Genomic DNA, 21,489 nt, shown 5'->3' on the forward strand with positions numbered 1-21,489 from the left:
CGGGAACGTTCTCCCTAATGTCGCTTAAGGAGCTCCGTACAGATAGCGTAATTTATTGTTAAAAATTGTCTGTGATAACTAACAATATGACAGCTTTTGGCCACCCATTTCAACTTTCACCTTTGATTCTGAGAAATTGTGACAATTGACTGATATATTAAATCGACACATTCTCACTCCGAGCGCGTCGATTTTTGACGAACGGTCAGTGACTTTGGGAGCAGGGCCGAGCTCTCTAAAGCCGCTTTTCCACCGCACATGTAGCTCGACTCGACACGACACGACTCGACACGACTCGACACGGTAGCAGCGCGGGTCCTTTTCCACCGCAAATAGTACCTCCGGGACGTGGGCGGGGTCGGCTGCGCGAAAGGGCCGTGACGTATTTTTGTACGCGACGCAAACAACACCTACGTAACCCACACATGGACAGAACCCACATAACAACAATGGAGAACATCGATGCGATGGTATTCGTGTTCTTATTATTAGCTGGCATGTTGAAGAAGTGGAATATGTTGGCTGCGGCGCTGCTATGGCTGTTACCAGCATGGTGGCCATGTCGCTCTCGTGACTTCGTCACACTCTCTGGCCAATCAGTGGCCGGCCGTCTGCCGACGTCACCTTTTAGCATCGGCTCAGCCGCTTGGAACCTAGAGCGAGGCGGTACTAGAAAAAGCAGCCACTTCAGGTACCAGATACCATGTTTTTGCGGTGGAAACGCAAAAAAGGCGAGCTGAGTCGAGTCGAGTCGAGTCGTGTCGAGCTGGTACCATGCAGTGGAAAAGCGGCATAACGCCTCGTTTCCACATACGTATGTTTTTCGTGTCCGTGCTTCCGTAAATTTACGGAAGGAGTCGCTAGTGTTTTACGTACGGGCATGAATTTATTTACGGACAAAAGATGTTAGGAGAAATCAGCGGATTGTTTACTCCGGGTAGGAAAGGAGTGCCCAAATGAAGGAGTTCAAGTACCTCGGGGTCTTGTTCGCGAGTGAAGGTACTATGGAGCGTGAGATTGGCCGGAGAATCGGAGCAGCGGGGGCGGTATTGCGTTCGCTTTACCGCACCGTTGTGACGAAAAGAGAGCTGAGCCGCAAGGCAAAGCTCTCGATCTACCGGTCGATCTTCGTTCCTATCCTCACCTATGGTCATGAGGGCTGGGTGATGACCGAAAGGACGAGATCGCGGGTACAAGCGGCCGAGATGAGTTTTCTCAGAAGGGTGGCTGGCGTCTCCCTAGCTCGGATTAGAGCCGCTGCTCCTTTACTTAGAAAGGAGTCAGCTGAGGTGGTTCGGGTATCTGGTAAGGATGCCCACTGGGCGCCTTCCTTGGGAGGTGTTTCAGGCACGTCCAGTGGGGAGGAGACCTCGGGGAAGACCCAGGACTAGTTGGAGAGATTATATCTCAACACTGGCCTGGGAACGCCTCGGGATCCCCCCGTCAGAGTTGGTCAATGTGGCCCGGGAAAGGGAAGTCTGGGGCCCCCTGCATGAGCTGCTCCCCCCGCGACCCGACCCCGGATAAGCGGATAGGAGACCGGTACTTTGGAACATGAGGATCGACATATACAGAGATAAAAACAAAACCAACAGGCTTGGAAAGAGATCGCTGAGGAGTTTGGCCTGCAAGGTACTTAGCCTACAAGTTTTGTGAAAAACATAAAAACTTTCATACGGTATCTCCGTAAAACGACGGCGAAAGTTACATTTTTTGAACGTATATTACGGACATACCGGACAGAAATTTTACGGAGGGGAGGAGTCTCGGAGGAAAAACGGACATTACGGAGAATCACATAGGAATGAATGGACTTTCGGTCGGAGACGGTTGGATCGCATACGAGAATGTACGTATGTGGAAACGAGGCGTGAGTGGCCAACGACGTGCGTCGCGACCTAGGTCGCATTGGTCGCGACGTAGGTCTATGGAAAGCCAAGAAGGCCTCAATCCGGCCCTAGAATGGCGCGGTAAAAGTGCAAAACCGTACGGATTCCGTACGGTTTGGCAAGAATTCCGTACGGAATCCGTACGGTTTCCATACGGATTCCGTACGGTTTTGAATGACTAATAGCCGCGGCTATTAGTTATTCACTCCGGCTATTAGTTATTCACTCCGGCTATTAGGTATGCAGAACGAGCCCCTCCCTCTTCTTTGCTTGACCACTAAGTTTGAAGGCTGCCTAACCAATCAGAGCTGCAGTGCCTCCATGTTTCGCTGTAACATAAAGCTGTGTTGTCTTTACTAGTTTCACTACAATGTAATGACCACCATTAGCTAGTGGAAAATACATTTGTGTCTAGTACAGTGATATATTTGTATATACGTTTTTATTACACTGCACGTAGCCTATATTTATTCTGTTCAATGAGATGTTAACTGATAACATAGGCTTTTGGTTGTGGTAGCAGCCATGGTGACAATGGCTGGCTGCCACAGGTCGCTCATTCAGCCATACCTCTGATTGGTTGCGACCTATTTGCCGCCAAAAGGGTCGCGACGCTTTTATGGTCGCGACCTAGTCGGTCAGCCTGCCAGAGCCAGTGGCAGCGGCCAGCGGCAGTGGCCAGCGACCAGCGGCAGTTGCCAGCGGCAGCCAGCGGCTGGCCTGTCGTCGCAGCCAGCCAACCGACACCAGCCAGCGTCGCAGCCCGTCATATAATTATCATACCATACCATCGTACTAAATCATACAAAAATGTTAAATGAAAGAGGCCGATTGCGTCAATAAGTTTGACTAACAGAGCAAATATGAATCAGTCCACTCCGTGGAGAGAATAGAACACCGGCCTTCAGGATCAATAACTTAGCGTCACTACCACTTGTACCACAGCTTGCGCCACAGTAGCATTGATTTCAAACTATTCATCTTATATTAAAGTATATCGCTCTATAACGAAGAACTTTGTGCATAATATACCTTATTAGGCTCAATGACATTTAACAAAACAAATATATAGGCTATATATAAGATATAAAATAAAATTAAATAAATCATTTGAATACGCCCCAAATTACAACTTACGTATTTTATTGATACTGATAGACCAACGATTTCATCATTTTAAACTGTACTTCAATATAAAAATATTAAAACAATATTAGCAATAAAGAGCTGTAGGTAGCTTTCGCCAGAGAGCAAGGCTTTCTGGTACTTCAACTGTCGCAAAAAACCCGTTAATAACATGCGAATTAACTGATTAAGGACCGCCCATAGACTTTGAGCGACCGAGCCAGCCAGCGACCAAAACGGCAGCCAGACGAGAAAACGGCAGCCAGACGAGCGACCAACACAGCGACCAATGCGACCTACGTCGCGACCAATGCGACCTACGTCGCGACGCACGTCGTTGGCCACTCGAAGAGCTCGGCCCTACTGGACTTTGGCTCAGCTTCTGACGCAAAAGGGTACCCTGGTGCTTCTTTTTTCGACGCATGGGGTTTTCAACTCGTTACAATGTAATCCCTCCAAGGCAATATATGAAGCTATGAGCATTCACCCTAATGGCTAAGGGGGGACACGAGGGCTGAGGGAGAACCACCACCTGCAGTGCGTGTTTTCCCTGGACGCGAAGAGGTCCAACCTCTGCCAGATCAGTCTGACAATGTCGGGATGTAACCCTCGAGACATGGGGGACCGCCTCGAGACATGAGGTCCGCCCCAAAGTTCTGGGCGCCCGCGATATGCAGGGCTCTCAGACTGAGGAGATACTGATGAGCCCAAAGCCAGAGCTCGACCGCCTTTCGGTGGAGAGCAGGGGAGCGGCGGACTCCCCCCTGTCTGTTGATGTACGCCGCCGCCGACACGCTGTCTGTCCTGATCAGAACGTGGCGGCCGCGCACCAGGTGAAAGAAATGCAAAGGCACTTTCCTCACATTTATGTGTGCTGCAGGGGGCGTGCGCCACTCGTCTCCGACCGAGTGAGAGAGGCAAGTTCCTCCCCAACCCGTCAACGAGGCGTCCGTGAAGACCACTACGTAGGACGCCACCCTGCCCAGGGGAACAGCCCTGAGAAGGGCGGAGGGTCTTTTCCAATATTCCAGGTCTGGCGACAACGAACGGGGAACGAGGAGCACCCTGAGCTTGTGTCGCCTGGGGTCCAACCGTTGGTGAGCAAACCACCGCTGGAGTCTACGCATAAAAAGCAGACCCAGGGGGGACCACGGGGTGGGCAGCTGCCATCAGCCCTGACAGGCAGAGATACGGACGCAGTAAGGTATTGCAGTAATACGAGTGATTGAAATGGCCATTTAAACCGCCAAAGTGGTCCAAGCACAATGAAAACAGTTCATACTTAAAGTCACAATGGGCGCAGCCATCTTGAATTCTGTCTCGGAATTTTGCTCGGTCACCACTGAGTTCAACCGAGACGGCGAGTTCGCCGTCCGAGGAAAAGGGGCGTGTTTGTGCGTGTCGCTAGGCAACGTCCTCGGACCTCCGAGACGGATGGATATTAAAACGCAGCGAGATCGGCTACTTAAATCGGCGTGCGCAGCTTCCTAGCCCCTCCTCCGACAATGGCGTCACCATTTGTGGGTGTTCCCGTGGACCTCGGCGCACCCATCGTACAGGCGTCTCTCCGGAGACAGAGGGTTTTTCGGGACCGAACCGATCCTTTGGCATTCTTTATGAGAGATACAGATTCTCATCAGAGGGTATTCGTCATTTGATCGTCCTTGTTGGACCGTATGTAGGCAATGCTACACAAAAAAGCCGTTCACCTACTGTTGCGCAGTGCAGTGTTGTCCATTATCCCTTACATAACCGCTATGTCAGTGACACAATTAGGCCTAGGCATTTTTTATTCTACAAATTCATATTATAGATGTGAGAATTGTTAAGAAAAATCACCTCCAAAGTCGCCTTGGAGTCACAGGGCTCCTGCAAGAATCAGGGAAACCTAGACATTCTTTCCAAAAATTAAACATTTAGAAGAATACGTGATACTTTGCTTGGATGGTTATATACCTTTGATTGGAGATTGATTCTCGGCGGCTCCTCCAAAATAATGTTTGTACCTTCAACTAAAAATGACACAATTAATTTACACTCAATCATTTCACATTTGATTAGCAAGACAATTATTTATGTCCATTGCCAATACATGAATACATACTCATTATAAACGCCTTGGATGTCGAGGCAGTGGGGTCAGAGGTCATCCCCCCTTACACCATCATCGGCCAGCTCCTCCGAAGTGGTGAAGGGCGGTGGAGCGGTCCCCCCCCCCAGTCGTATCAATTTGGGTTTTCAGGTACAGGTAATCAACATGAGATTAAAGGTTGGAGCCTAGGCCATTGCAAATAATAGGCTAGATTCAACTGAAATCATTCAAATGGATGCTTACAATTTACCACATTGAATAATATTTTTAGATTTATTTTCGACTTGGCCCCATGTTCGTAGGAGCGTGCTGGCACCACATCTATAGGGGTAAAACGCATGATGGTAGCCTACATGATATTTTTAAGACAATATGCAGAATCTTTTCACTTACGAATTAACACGGCCGGCTATTTTTTGCCAGCACGCCACCCTAGCCATATTATAGGCAACCGTGCTCCCCTTGGCTGTGATTTGAACTTTGAATTCCTCGTAGGAGTTCATAATGATACACTGCTCGCCTTGGGTGAAATACACCGCTCTCGCTCGATTCATTTTGCATAAGGGTGAGTCAAATGACGCGATAAACGCTCCTTTTATGTGAACGCGCATTGAACCTAAAGCGGAAAACCTGGTTCAACTTATTGAATCTAAAGTGAGCGTCGTGGTACCATTTAACTCTGATTGCGAGTTTTGCTCTGTCGAGCCAGGTTATCCCAAGAAAGCCTTGGTATGTTCAGCGAGGTTCGTTGTACAGTTCAGACAAAACATCAACAATGTATTGAAAGTATGTGTGTCTTACTAACCTGCAAAATCCCATTCTCTGTGAAATTTAATGATTGTCAATTATGTGTTAAAAAAAAATGTGGATGACTGTATGCTGTATGGGTGTCAAACCCTGCTACTGCACTGAATGTTTTAGGTTGAGTTAAATTTAACAATGTCTGTCAACTGAAAAAATCCTCCTGTTCTTGATTTTTGCTAGTGTGTTCCCCTTCAAACATATAAAGTAATACAGTATACATTTTTTACTGTTTGTATAAATAAACATTTTATTTGTCAAAAAAACATTGTGTTACTTAATTTATCATAACTGTACAAAATATCATACAATTAAGCTTCAGTACTAGTGAAAGTGTAGATAAAATGTACATACTATTTACAAATTATTAATTAATCTCTGTATAAAAATTTAGAACCACAAATCATTAATGAACCTGTCATTGCTCTATATGTGATGGTTGACTTGACAGAACATATGGAAGGAAACACTGGAAAAAGGGTTTTAAGCCGTACTTCATCTGATTATTATTTTGTAATTCAATTCAAATAAACATTTTTTGTTTTATTTTTAAAATAACTTTTTTTTATTTCAAAATACTGTGAAATATAGATATTTTTAATTAGGAGCTCAATTAAGAAATATCCATTTTGACAAATGTAAAATTTTAAGGTTGTGTATTCAACTGATTAATACTTTTGTCATTCAATCCAAATATTTTTGTTTTGTTTTCTTCCTAAAACACTGTTATATTTGATTAGGAGCTCAATTTAGAAATATTTGTTCAGACAAATGTACAATTTCAAGGTTACGTACAAGCCTGCGCATGCGCATTAAATACAAAGACGCTTACGACTACTGGACCAAACCGCAGTGTTGCCAACTTAGCGATTTTGTCGCTATATTTAGCTACTTTTCAGACCCCTTTGGCGACTTTTTTTCAAAACAGCGACAAGCGACAAATCTAGCATCTTTTTCAGCTGCTATTGGTGACTTTTGGCGACTTTTTGAGGTGAAAGCACTCGCCTTGACCAGAGTGACGATGAATCACTGGTTCTGTGAGCTAGGACAGTCTGTCTGTGTCTGGAGGGAGGTCTGGAGTAGGTCTAACTCTGCACTTTAGATTGTTAAAATATATACTGCGTGGCGGCAGTAGCTCAGGTGGTAGAGCGGGTTGGCTGGTAACCTGAAGGTTGTAGGTTCGATCCCTGGCTTCACCAAGCAGAGTATCGAGGTGTCTTTGACCTAACCTTGACTAATGTCGCGATGTGATGTCGAATCCAGACCGAAGTGCCCCAAGGAAGCGGCGAGAGCCGTGCGGGAAAAAATGTTGATGATGATGTATACAAAAATATGTTATGTTTAAAAATGTTCATGTTTAAATGAGAAACAATTGTTTGATTAAATTGTAATCTTTTTGATTGGATAAAACAAATTATTTCTGATAGATATTTCTTAAATGAGAAACAATTGTTGGATCAATATTTTTTTGTTTAGGATTTAACATACGATTTAAATGTATTAACTTCAATCAAAGAATAGAATTATACTTGGTGCCAAGTTGTATTATTTTGTTTTTATGAACATAGGAAATATTGTTTGAGGCAAACTATATATTTGTCATTGGCTCAAGTTATGTAATATAGATGTGAACAATTACCCTTGTTTTTTTTAATTGGTTCAACAGAAGGCTTTTTCCAGTGCACTCTTTATAAAATGTCTCCAGAGTGTTGATGTTAATAACCCATAATGGGTCGGAGGATGGGAAGGATGGCAAGATCCACAGGAGTCCATACAATTAGGTGACAGCTGCTAGTTCCAGTCAGATGTAGGTTGCCCTGGATTTTATGCCAATAGTTGTCTGTCGGTTTTAGTGTCAGGGTATCAGTCTCCCTGTCCAAGTAAAGATAAAAGTCCCTACTCTCTGCTGCCTGTCAGATAGTCTTTGTTCTGGCTGACCATGGACATTTCACTTCCACAATGCAGTTGTCAGACACTGCCCCATCTGGAGATCCACCGAGCAGGCCACTGTCCAAAAGGAACAAACCCCTCTCCTGGATAACGACACTAGTGCTCTCCGTATACTGCTGCTTTGCCCTTCGCTCATGGAGAATTCCCCAATCACATGCCTTGGAAAAGAAGAAACAAAAAAAAAAGTATTATATTAGTCACCAAACCTGCTGATGTTGACGACCACTGTTTTATTAAGTGTATTCTTAGGAACACAGATACTGTCAATTTAAATAATCCCCTACTACCTAAAACTTACTTTCGATCCTTGTTTGAGGTTGTACTGGCCAAGCAGTGTTTTAAATAAGGATGGAGGGTAGGACTTCCGCTTGACTGCTGCTAACACCAAACAAAAGTTGCTTGCTGTGATCCTTTTTTGCCAATATGCTGACCTGTTATAAAGAAATCAAAATAAGAGATAGTTAATGTAGACTGGGGACTGTTTCAGAAAGCAGGTTATGTGGAAACTCTGAGTCAGTTACTGCAGCAACAGACAAACCTAACCTGCTCGCTGGCAGGTTTGCTTCAACATACCCTTGAGTATGTTTTCATCTTAATGTGAAGAGGGAATGAATGAAGTGTCAGAACAGTGAGTTGTAAATAACTAGTTTTTTGTTGTTTCAGGTTGTATCTCTTGTTTTTGTTAATGCAGTTTCATACCATAATGCATTCTTTGCTTGCCCAAAAAATAAATACAATCAAACTATTCATGAACTAGGCCTACTGAATTAGACACATCACAAATGGTCCACATCTTTTTTTGAGTTTTATTATGCATTTATTTCACTGACAAAACAGTGTGAATAAAACTGTATATTAAGCTTCCATAATGATCTTTAAAGGAGCATTAAACCGGTGGAGGCATGAATATGTATTGAAATTGGGTCCTATATGTAGTCGAATAATCAAATAAAATTCTAATTTGGTGCCGTCTTGACCGAGAAAAGGCAGAAAGTGACTTTTTGGCTCTTGTGGATTGAAGACAACAACTCCCACCATGCACCACGATGCACAGCTTCCCTGGCCACTCCTGCTGATCTAGATCTCCGTCTATCGGACACCTCGCTTTTCCATCTACCAAGCTGATACCGCAAGACTGCTTGAAAATCATTTCACACAACATTTCTACTGAGGGGTATTAGTTGGTGAACTCAGTGAATTACCGTATTTTCCGCACTATAAGGCGCACTTCGTAAAGACTATAAGGCGCACTCCGTAAAGACTGTAGAAACGCTGTAGGCTAGTAAATATTCAAGGCGCTAGTTCTCCACAGAAAAAAGTGGAGCGCATCAAGCCTGCGTGCTGTAGGCCTGTACAAACATTCTGTCACGAGGAGATTCAACCTTTTAAATTGAGCAGAAATACTTTTTAATGTACAGTGAGTAATTACATTTATCAAGGGGCTTTATTTAAAGCTACAAAAATAATACAAATACTCTGACGTCCCCCAGCTGGTGGGGAGCCACTGCCATCAAGCGCTTCAGACGTCCACCCGAAACCGCATAGGTCCGGATAGATTTGAAACCACCTCCGAGGGTGGTTTCAGAAATGTGCGGTTTCGGGCACCGGAATCGCCGGCTCCGTCTGGACGGTCGGCTGACAGACAAGACTTATGCGGTTTCACCAAAAAATCGGCTTTGTGTGGACGGGGCCTTAGAAGGCGAACACACGTTCACCAAGACGGGGAGACAGCGCCGGGCAACTTGCGCCACTATCTGCCAGTGGATCGTGGATGCCTGGGCTGATATAACAGTCTCAACTGTGGTCCAAGCTTTCACGAAGGCAGGAATAATCACTGAACTGCCAGGCAACAGCAGCGACACTGACTCGGATAATGACGAGAGGGAGCCGGGCATGTTGGATGCCGTACTCGCCCAACTGTTCAATTCGGACACTGAAGAAGAAGAATTCGAGGGATTCGTGGACGGGGAATGAACTGAAAAAGTGAGCTTTACGTGTTATACGTAACTGAACAATGTTGAGTTATGCACTAACGTTTGAATTAGCGGTATCAGACTGTGTTTCTTTTACGTGTTTACAACTGAACAAGGCTGGGAGATATTGTTAATATGCACAGTAACGTTTGAACATCGTTACCATGGGAGTGAACGGAGTTGTCAGAACGCTTAATAAAGTTTGACTTTATCTGACTGTTTTGTTGACATTCCCTTTAGCACAGCTCCATCTAGTCGATGCATAACGCAACCTCAGTCAAACGTTTGACTGCAGTATCTTCTATTCTATGCGCCTTATAATCCGGTGCGCCCTATACATGAAAACAGTTCTAAAATAGGCCATTCATTGAAGGTGCGCCTTATAATCCGGTGCGCCTTATAGTGCGGAAAATACGGTAGTCCTCGTTTGTATTTCTTTCGAAATGGTGAACTTTTGCATGGTGCCATCTTCTATGTCAGATCCAGTACCCTCCGCCATTGTACTTCAGTTTTATCAACAGCATCTGTTAGCTTAGCTTCAGACGCTGTGGATGTTAGTTTCTGCTGGTGAAGTCCCACCCACTGGCACTGCTCTAATAGGTCTGTAGCGCCAATGGGTCCCACCCCCTAGAGGGGGGTGGGACTAGTGGTTGTAGTCTGACGCCTCGTGCCCACTACCTCCGTCCGTTGACTGATCCCCATTGACTTTGAATGGGGACGGACGCGCAATGCATTGTGGATCCGTGCGCTGAAGGCTCCGTCAAAAAGTTGAAAAATGTTCAACTTTTTCGGCAGCGACGGATCCGTCATCCAATCAGAACACGTATGCAAATTTAAGCACTGTGACACTACTCGGGCTCTGACGACCCTGAAAACCTCCCCCATCCGTCAGCCACGCCTTCTGAGTCCTTTGACTGACGGTGCAGTGGGCACGAGGCGTTACGCTACATGCCCACTGCACCGTCAGTCAACGGACGTGGGAAGGCGTGGCTGACGTATGGGGGAGTAGTCTTTGCAGAGGCATCCGTCAGCCAATCAAATCGCTTCGCCGGGTTCTTCCCGCTTCTTCCTGCTTGTTGCGATGCAAGATGACCCGCTTTCCCGCTTTCCAGTATCGTCAGAGCCCGAGTCGCGTCACAGTGTTTAAATTTGCATACGCGATCTGATTGGATGACGGATCCGTCGCTGCCGAAAAAGTTGAACATTTTTCAACTTCTTGACAGAGCCGTAGGCGCCAACGGAACGGACGGATCCACAATGCATTGCGCGTACGTCCCCATTCAAAGTCAATGGGGATCAGTCAACGGACGGAGGTAGTGGGCACGAGGCGTTAGGGCCGTTACATAGTCAACGCGAGCAACGCGCGTAAACGACGCGAGTGACGCGAGCGACGCGCTTCCTTTCATAGTCTACACAGCATACGCGAACGTCGCGGGCAACGCATGACATGCAATACACCACTCACGCCATGGGTGGCAGCAGAGTCACCGGTGTTTTCGCGGGTCACATTCCAGTTGACATTCCGATCAAAGTGGCTACGGGAGAAGAGTGATGAAGCGCAGAGATAGGCGGTGGTATGTGCGCCCTTTAAATACCACACGAGATCAGGATGGGGAATTTGTTTCTCTGGTGCTTCCAATGCGAAGCCAGGACGTGGAGAGGCATTTCCAGTATTTTCGGATGTCGGCGCCAAAGTTTGATGATCTCCTTTCGCGAGTCAACCGATATCTTCCCGACTCCCACCAAAACCGGCCCTTGTCAGGGAGCAGCTGGCAGATTATTTTTTGTCAGATGCTGGCGTGTTTCCCCACCAGTACAATGTGCTACAATTGGGTATGCGCACTGACCAATAAATGTATATAAATTGGTCACTTGGAAGCATGACTTTTGATTCATTAGTTATCACATTACACAAGTTAACTAATTTGGTTTACGTCAAACTCATTAATTCATATCCATATAAAATGTTTATACAACAAGCTACTGCCTTGACAGATGAATGAATTATTTAAGTGTAGGCCTATAGCCAAAGCTACAGCGCATAATGTCCACAGAAATTATATGGTAGGAAACATGATTAGAGAAAAGGGGTTTATTTATCAAATACAGAAACTTGACCCACCATACACGCACACATTTTTCATTCAATACACACTCACGCTTTCAAATTTCATTCACTCAAAGAGGCTACTGAACTTATGTTTCACACAGAACATGAACACTTTTGTTTCACACAGAACGTGAACACAAAACATTACGTAATTAATTCAAATAGGCTAACACTAAAACAAATAAGGCCAGTAATAAAACGAATATCGGGTGGCAAGAAGATCATTAAAATGGCTCACAATCCCGCATCAGCTGTTTGATGTCGCGCATCAAAATAGCACTTTGCCCCTGTGGAAGGGTTCGCATAAATTGGCACAGGTAATTAGTAAAAGAGACGTGAAGGTCATTCTTATCACGTTCCCGCATCCTCTCATATGTTCTTCTGTAAATATAACATAGTGGAAATAATATACAATATTTGCAGTAACGGCCCCACCGACAACACATAGTATTGCATGGATCGGCGCGTCGCGTAATTTGGGAGGACGCGTTTTGCTATGCGTCGACGCATAATGGCGGCCGAAGCGTCGCGTCGCGTAGCCTTCTGGACGCGTATGCGTAGCGATGCGTAGACTATGTAACGGCCCGAGAATCATCCAATGAATAGGCGCCATTTTTTAATCCGTTGTCCATTTTATAATATGTCCATGGCTAGAACTAGAACCGCTTTTACGCCAGGGGCAGGGGGCGGGGTTATCCGTACCTTCATATACATTAAGACCAACGAAGTCCGGCATTTTTAAAACACAGAAGTAAACAATGGACGTGAATCTGTGTATGGTTCGTTCTTTGAATATTCCGATTTAAAACAGTCGTTTTTTGTTTTTTTCTGATTTGGTTTTGAATCGGAAAAAGGGCAAAAGGAATAACAAATAATCTGCATTTTATTTGTGTTTGTGTGTTGGTTTTTTAAACCCGAAACAGAAAAACAAAAATAGATACATTTATAGTTATAGGCTACACCAGAAGGCAGAACGCAGCGAAGAAAAAAGAGCCAACCACCTAAACCAGCAATAGACTGTCTAATTATATTTAGCCTTAGTTATGGCCGCACTTGAACCTTATGGTGATTTTATTCGTGAACTATTTGACACTGGAAAGACACGACGCGATCAGTACCGCTCTAAAGCAATCCGGTGCCCCGAAGTGCTCCGTTATGATGGTGAGAAGGTTCTGTGTGGAGCACAACCTTCGAAGAGGAAATCTAGTTTCCGATTTAGTTTCAGATCGTCCACTCGCAGACTAAGTCTGAGTAAGTAAGTAACTAAGTCGCCGGCTCCCACGGAAAACAATAAAGCTGGCCATTGTAGAATGCGAGAGACTCGATGGAACGTTTGAAACGTCTTTATATGTATTTTCTTTAAATCCGCGTGCCCTTTTCCCGGCATTCATTGCGGTTTTATCTAAATATCACGCAAACAAAACAAGAAACTGGATTATTCAGTTTTCCCGTTTTGATTTAAAAAACAGAAAAATACCGTTTATTTGTATATTCCTTTTGCCCTTTTTCGGCTTCAAAACCAAATCAGAAAAACCAAAAAAAGACGTAATTGTTTTTTCTGATTTTGTTTTAAATCGGAATATTCAAAGAACGAACCATACCGAATGAATCGAAGGCGAAATTGTTGTTGTGTTTGAAACTGGCGCGAGGGTTCTTCTTCTTATTGTACAGTTCCGGGGAGGGTTGCTGGGAAAGCGGAGACGTTTGCAGTGACGTCATGACGTTGCTCACGCCGGCTCCATGGCTGGCTCTGGCCGGTGTGAAACCAACTGGTTCTTAAAGGTTGTATAGGTGATTTGCTTTTTTGGCCATTTTTGCAAAATTACTTGAAATCCTTATCATAACCCGCTTACAGCCACTGAGTTAGAAGTACTGACATGAAAATTAAACAAGTCAATCATCTGTGGAACGGGCAGGGCTCGAAAAACTCCAGCCAATCATTTCCATTGCCACCGAGTTGCATTGGACAGTAAGTACGTCAATCAAACGGTCGTACTGCACTCCCCCTCCCCCGCGCCCCGCGCGCGACCCCTTCGTGCAGTACTCGTGACCCAGAGCTCGTGACCCAGAGCAAGCTCCTGTTTGTTGTTATCCTGCGGTAGCTACTGGAACTAGTTAATCCACATTTGGACCTAGCAGTAGAAGACAATTTCCATGGCAGACAAGACGCCACCATCCCCACCACCACCACCACCACCACCACCAGCAAAGAGAAGGAAAACTCTTTTTCAGAGAGTGTGGCGGTTGACCTAGTTTCAAAGTTTATACCGTTTATACTCGGTAATACCGGTGTGGAGACGAGTGTATTACTCGGTGTGAAAATGTCCACACCGCGGCAACCCTAGTGAAAACCAGGACTTCCAATACAATTATATGAAACAAACATACATTTTCTAAAAATAGTAATGATTTATGTGACCGTTTAATGTTTATAACATCTGGTCCAACCATTGCAGCGAGAACGTATTCTCAGCAGGGGGTGCTGGGAAAAAAAAAAACTCAGCCTGCACTAGACTCGCAACTCGTTACATTGATAAAAAAATATGTATAGCAGCGCAGCTCAATTACACCAGTGCATGCGCGGACAGTTGAAAATCGATCGTTCACATCCAGCTGCTCACAGAACAAGTTTAGCGCACCACCGCTACCCTCACACTTTTTCATATAACCTTTTTTCAGCACTAGGTCATATGAGCATTAAATAAATGCTGCGTCTCAAAATGCCTTGGACAGCAGCGAGGATGACTCGCTTTGCCACGGGCCGAAACAGTTCGGAGCGACCACAGCCAGAGCGAACACAGCGGGGCAGAGGAGTGTCAGGAATAGTCTTTGGTGTACACATCAGTACGGCCTATTTGCACTACTGTTTAGTGGCAATGCAGTGTTTTATTCGATGCCTTTTTATTTTCGTATATTATTTCAATGAATACAATTTATTTATTCATAAAAAACGGATCTGGTCTTCAAATCTTTTTTCCAAATATAGGTCGTCTTACAATGGGGTTTGTGTTTATATTCGGACCAATACGGTACAGCGGGCGCTCACATGACGTTAAGCATTTCCTGGTGCATAATGTGACGCTTCAGAAACTAAAATCCCGTTTCTCCCCGTTGACACGACAACACATAACCGGCGTTTTCAGAAATCTCCACTTTGGCCGGAGTTTTTAGAAATGGTCGTTTTCTGTGATAAGACAGGGCCTCGGACAGGGGGTGTTGCAGCACACCCAGCACTCCTACTTCCCGCGGTACTGGGTGCAACTTACAGCTGAATGTAGTGCCATGTTGTTAAACGAAAACCTACGCTAGCATGGCTCGCTCTCGCGCATCTCTGTTCACGCTCGTGCATGATTGCGCGTCCAGGTACTTGGAATGGGTGGAGTCAGAGTCAGCGTTGAAGGAGAGGGGGTAGGACCATTTGAGTTGTGTATTTTCAAAATCTGCTGGCGTTTCGCAAATCACCTACCCAACCTTTAACTGGGATAAGGCTGGAACCTGTTTGGAACTGGCCCTAGCACCAGCCCGGAACTGGCTCTTGGTTCTTTTTGGTGTAAGCCCTATGTGTAGAGTTTAATTGGCCCTTTTACGGTGACTGTATTGGCGGAGAAGGAACAATTCTTTCGACCGCATACGCATACCCATACGCATACGCTTTAGCATACTGAAATACTTTCATATTGTTTAGTAAACCGTATTTGTAATCCTTTACTTTGAACTGCTGGAAAGTCTACCAGACTGTTAAAATAAACTCTCAACAAGAATTCTGATCTCCGTGCGTGCTTCTTCAGAATGTGTGTCGGGAGAACTCCGCATCAGCCTCATAGCCGTAGAACCTGGTAGAATGGCCACATCATAGTCGGAAAACTACCCGAAGACCGATGTCTTTGAAAGGATTGTGTCCATGGATTGTGTCCTTACGGATTGTGGACAACGTCACTGTTGATTATCGAAGGGGAACGCAATCGATGGAATGTATGAAGAGCCGACGCATCGTGAGTAAAGCGGTTTTATGAATGAAACCGCGCTGCGCTGGAAAGGAATGTTTGGAAGCAACGTGCGTGCAAACAAACAAAATACTTTTAAGTGAAATATCAACATCAATATTATTTATTGGACTGTTTAGCGAACTGCATAAACGAACAGGAATTGAACAAAAGGATTTGTGAACTTTGAAAGCAAAATGTCTGACGAGGAATGTCAGACGGCCGAGGAGGCTGCAAAGCTTTTGAAATCAGAGATTGCAACGCGCAAAGAAAAGCTAGGAGGCTGCACAAGGAAAACTAAGGACATTAGGGTATTGATGTTTGAAGGTGGAAACATTGAGGAAGTGGAGAATAAAATGATGATATTGCATAGCTGTTTTCAAGATCTTCAATCTGCAAATGATACCGTTTGTGCACTTATTGAAGACGAAATGGAGCGGAGGGAAGATCAGAATAATTGGTATGAGCATTAAGTTATGAATATTGCCTTCTTCCTAAAAGAAGTGGAAGTATGGAAAGAGAAAGAACAGCTAAGGCTACAAGCCACCATTGAACCCAGAGATAGCATCTCAATTGTATCTGAAACATCTAAAACATCTATAGCATCTGCTACTAAAATAGCCGCCGCTGAGAAGGCTACTCTGGAGGCACGTGCCAAGGCTCTTCCAGCCATTCATGCCATTGAGATTGAGGAAGCAGCCCTGCGTTCACACCAAAAGATGCAAAAAGATGCCAAGCAGCACGATCCCATCCAAAGTGAATGTAGAGACGCGTTGCGGATTTGCTGCCGGACCACTTGCTGCCGAGAAAACCGGCAGCAAAATTTGATTTGCGGCGCGGCAAGATTTGATTTGCAGAGCGTTCACCTATTTTGCGGCGCGACAAATGCTGCTCGAGTTGAAATATTTCAACTTTTCGGCAGCAAACGCGTGATGACAGCCAATCAGCGTTCAACAGCGTTGCCACTGAGTGACATGCCGTAACAGCCAATCAGTGTTACTCCCTTGGAGTGACTTCAGCTGTGTTCGAAATCGTTCCCGGATATAGTGCACTATATAAGGTGCTCACCATTTTGTAGTGGTGTTCGAATTCTCAGAGGTTAATTTCATGCACTATATAGTGCACTTAAAATACCCAAAATTTGAGTGTACATACGATGTACCTTGCATGTTACTCCCGTATACCACAATGCTATGCGGTCGTGTTTTTCCGGAGGAGAAGAAGAAGCTGAATAACCGCGAAAACGAATGCATTTAATGATGGGATTCTCCGGCTTTCGTATAGGCTGAATCCGAATACTCATACTTGACTACTATATAGTATGCATTTTGTAGTACGCGAAAAATATAGTGCGTCCGAATACTCAGTACGCATTGTGTAGTACGGAAGACGTTTCCGAATGCGTACTACCATAGATATATATATTAACTAGATGCCTCGTCCACGCTGCTGGCCAATGGAGTCGAACGTCACCACTGGCGGCCATCTTACCACAGTAAGCTGCTCACCCATAACATTGTGTTGGTAGTGATTCATGTACTTTTTAAACAACCATAACTTGCTCAATTTTCAACCGATTTTCAAACGGTTTGGTTTCTTATAATCGTCAGAGATGTAGTTATGACACTGCATACTTTTGATAGAATAATGAAAAATATAATAATGTTCTAAAATAGGTACAATATCATAACCACGTTAATAACGTTTGTAATAAACCAAACTGTTTGTAAATCGGTTGAAAATTGAGCAAGTTATGGTTATTTAAAAAGTACATGAATCACTACCAACACAATGTTATGGCTGAGCGGCTTACTGTGGTAAGATGGCCGCCAGTGGTGACGTTCTAGACGCCGCCGTAGGGCATCTAGTTAATATATATATATCTATGCGTACTACCGCCAAAGTAAACCACGGACTTCACTACGCTATCCCACAATGCAACCGGAGTCTGGTAACGAACGAAGAAGAGATGGCTGACCCGACACCACCAGAAAGACGTCCGAAGCTGAGATGGAGCGCCTGTAGTTGGTGTCCAACCGAGAGATCCTAGCACCGATCCAAGCTAGCAGGTCATCAAACTGGGCCGGAGTCAACCTCAAATAGCGCTGGAAGCGGTCGTCATCCAGACGGAGCTCCTGCAGAAGACGGTGAAATTCACCGAGCTCTGGACGGCTCTGAATGGTCTCATGAACCCATAAACGACGGGCATTCTGACGTCTCTCCCTCTTCCACAACAGGTAAAGACATGCAATGCTCGTAATGTCGGTGTAGCAGGGTTAATGCTTCCCACTTGCCATTGCCAGCGAGATCCTTGCGCTGGCTGTGGTAGTGGGAGCCTTGGTTGGGGTGCTAGAGCTCCCCCTAGCGGAATGCGGGGGTGGTATTGTACGTTGCTGCCTCCTCTCCTCAGTCTACGTATACACCGGCTGGGAGAGGCTGCCATTGTGAGGGTTCTCAAAGAGCATTTCCCATGTTTAATATTCCACCAGAATAAACGGCTGGCTGCCAATGGTTCCATCGTGGTCTCAATCACAACGCAACGAGAGAGTACGCAACCGCTACAAATGGTGCCGTGACCCGTTCTTCTCTGCCTGTCTGCTGCGTCATTGAGGATCGCCATTCAACACGTGGCACGTGAGCTCCGACGACGTGGCCGTGCAGTGAGTCGCCCGTGCTGCTTCTAGTAGACAGGTTCAGTAATAAAAATAAAGAGGAATAGTTCGAACCAAGGGATATGGTTACTGCCGACCATCTTGTAAAGATATGTGTTTTAATTTTTTTTGTGTTTCATTTTATTTTTATTTCTCCTCGTGCACATAATGCAAATTGTTTTCTTTTTTTTGCTTTTAAGTTGAACGTGACATTTGAACAGTGACGTGTCATTAGTTGTGTATGTGTTTTTTATTTCTTTACTATTGTCACTGCATAACGTACATTTTGGGTTTTGGGAAATTGTGACTCATTAAAGATGGGTGAGCTGAACTTATCTGCTTTAGGCAGGGGTCAGACATTTATGTTTAGCCCATCACTCCAGAAAGGAGGTTTTCGGGGGAGGCCCCTGACATCCACTCCTCAACAGGCCAAAGTGAATGGTGCTGAGGGTGGTGACGTTTCTTCTAGTGCTGATCAGTTAGCTGGTCCATCTGCATTGTCTGGGGGTAGGGATGTGGACCATGTCCCTGTGCATGTATTAACTGACTTAGTTAAGCAGATAGGGACTAGTATTGGGGAGAACATTGCCTCTTGTCTTAGGTCCGCCCCAACTGGTGATGTTACTTTGGCCCCTTCGACCATTGCTGATCTCTCTAAGATGAGCCTGACTGTTAGCCAGCATAGTGGTGAACCGCATCCCTTCAGGGGGGACAAGACTGACAAACTTTCGGTTTCTGAGTGGGAAGACTGTGTTAAAGTGTATCTGACTAAGAGGGATGTTCAGTTATGTGATCAGGCGGAAGAAGTAATGGGCAGGCTACAGGGTAGAGCACGTGATGTTGTGAGAGTGGGGGTGCGTAGCAAGCCTAGTTTGGTCTTACGGTTAGGTCCTTTCGACATACTCAAGCAACACTTTAGTGAGTCTGTGACTTCTTTCATGCCTCTTGCTGACTTCTATGACACAAAGCCCTTAGAGAATGAAAGTGCTGTTGACTATTGGATCCGGCTTAACAAGGCACTCGACACAGCTACGGATGGGCTGAAAAGGCAAGGCAAAACTATTGATGACTCCTCTAGGGAAGTGACTGTCATGTTCATCACTCACTGTCCCGATCGAGAACTGTCTCTGGTCTTCAGCTGTAGGCCACTGGAGGAGTGGACTGCCATGGATGTGCAGGTACGGCTTGATGAGCACCATCACAAAAAACGTCTTCAGCAGCGCCATTCAGCTGCACGTCCAACAGACCACCTGCAATATTCTCAGGCTGTTGATGCTGTGCATAGTCACGTGCAGACTGCAGTGACTCCTGCTGCCCAACCTGCCATGACCGGCGGGCCGGCGTCAGGTGAGAGTCACGTTCTTGGGCATATTGTCACTCTGCTGGAGCGTTTGTTACAACGGGAGTCTCCTCAGCGTTACGGGCAGCCTAGACAGAGACCTGTCGGTCGCACCCGGGCTCGGGGGCCATGCGCTATTTGTGGCTGCGACGACCATGACACTGCTTCCCACTGTCGGAACGAACGTCTATGCTTCCGCTGCCATGCTGCTGGGCATCAAGCTGCCACTTGCTCAGCCCAACCTGCTCCTGGTTCACCCACGCAGCAGGGAAACTAGCTGACCTGAACGAGGAGGGTTCTAGTGAAGGGTCAGCTGGCGCATCCCCATATGACGATGATATTCAGTCCGTTTTTTCACATGCTTGTGCAACGACGGACAGTGATTCAACTTTAATTTTTCAGAACACGCAGCGACTGACTGCGAAAGACAATCTTTTCTACACTAGTGTGATGATTCATGATGCTGTGGAGGTGCGTGCCATGTTGGACAGTGGTTCAATGGCCTGTTCTATGAGCTCACGCTTACTTCCAAAGCTGCAGGACGCAGGTGTTATTTCCCCTCACTCTGTTGCCCCGACATCAGTTGTGCTGATTGGCTGTGGAGGGTTGAGGACATGTCCTGTAGGTGTTTGCGAGCTGCAGATGAAAGTCCATGACTGCCAGATCTCCGTGCCCACACTCGTTGTGGATGGTCAGAGTGATGACCTGATTCTGGGCAGCAACGTTATAAAACACCTCATTCGAATGGCTAAACACCCTGGGAGTTTCGGGAAGACAGCATCTCTTTCACCTCAGGCGTCTGGTAAGGAGGACGGTCTTCTGCAGCTGTTGGCCACTGTGGAGAAATGGAGAGGCAGTGAAATCCCAGAAAAAGTGGGCACAGTCAAGCTGAAGCATGCCGTGACTTTAGAGCCTATGCGAGAACACTTAGTGTGGGGGCGCTTGCCTGGTCATGTGTGCCTCTCTGCTGGAAGCACACTGGTAGTGGAACCAAGTCAGTCACGAACAGTGCCACGGACCGTCATGGTAGGGCGACTGGTGACGCCACTATGGGGCGATGGTTGGGTCCCAGTGAGAATTATCAACCCCTCCAATAAACCTGTGACTCTAAGATGGAACTGCAAGATTGCTGACGCGTCCCCCTGTGTGGCACTTGAGGACTTTGACAATGACTATTTGTACAGGACTGACGAGACTGACAGTGTTGAATGTAATGTAGCCAAGAGTACTGACCTGACTGACACGGGTAGCGAGAAGAGCTTGACAGTTGACTCTGAGCGCTCTATGCCCAGGCCTTGTAGGTCAGCCCTTCACGACTTGGGTCTGCAGGACATTGACATTGACTCAGCTGATTTGTCTCCATTCTGGAAAGCAAAGCTGGTTGATCTGCTGACAAAGTATGAGTCCATCTTCTCTCGCCACAGCATGGACTGCGGTACAGCCAAAGGGTTTGTCCACCGCATCCGCCTGAGTGACAGCAAACCCTTCAGGCTGCCGTATCGTCGGCTGGCTCCATCTCACTATGACAAGCTCCGAACGGCTTTGAATGAGATGGAGGAGCGAGAGATCATAAGGA

This window comes from Gadus morhua, chromosome 10 (assembly GCF_902167405.1).
Source record: "Gadus morhua chromosome 10, gadMor3.0, whole genome shotgun sequence".
Classification (NCBI taxonomy): domain Eukaryota; kingdom Metazoa; phylum Chordata; class Actinopteri; order Gadiformes; family Gadidae; genus Gadus; species Gadus morhua.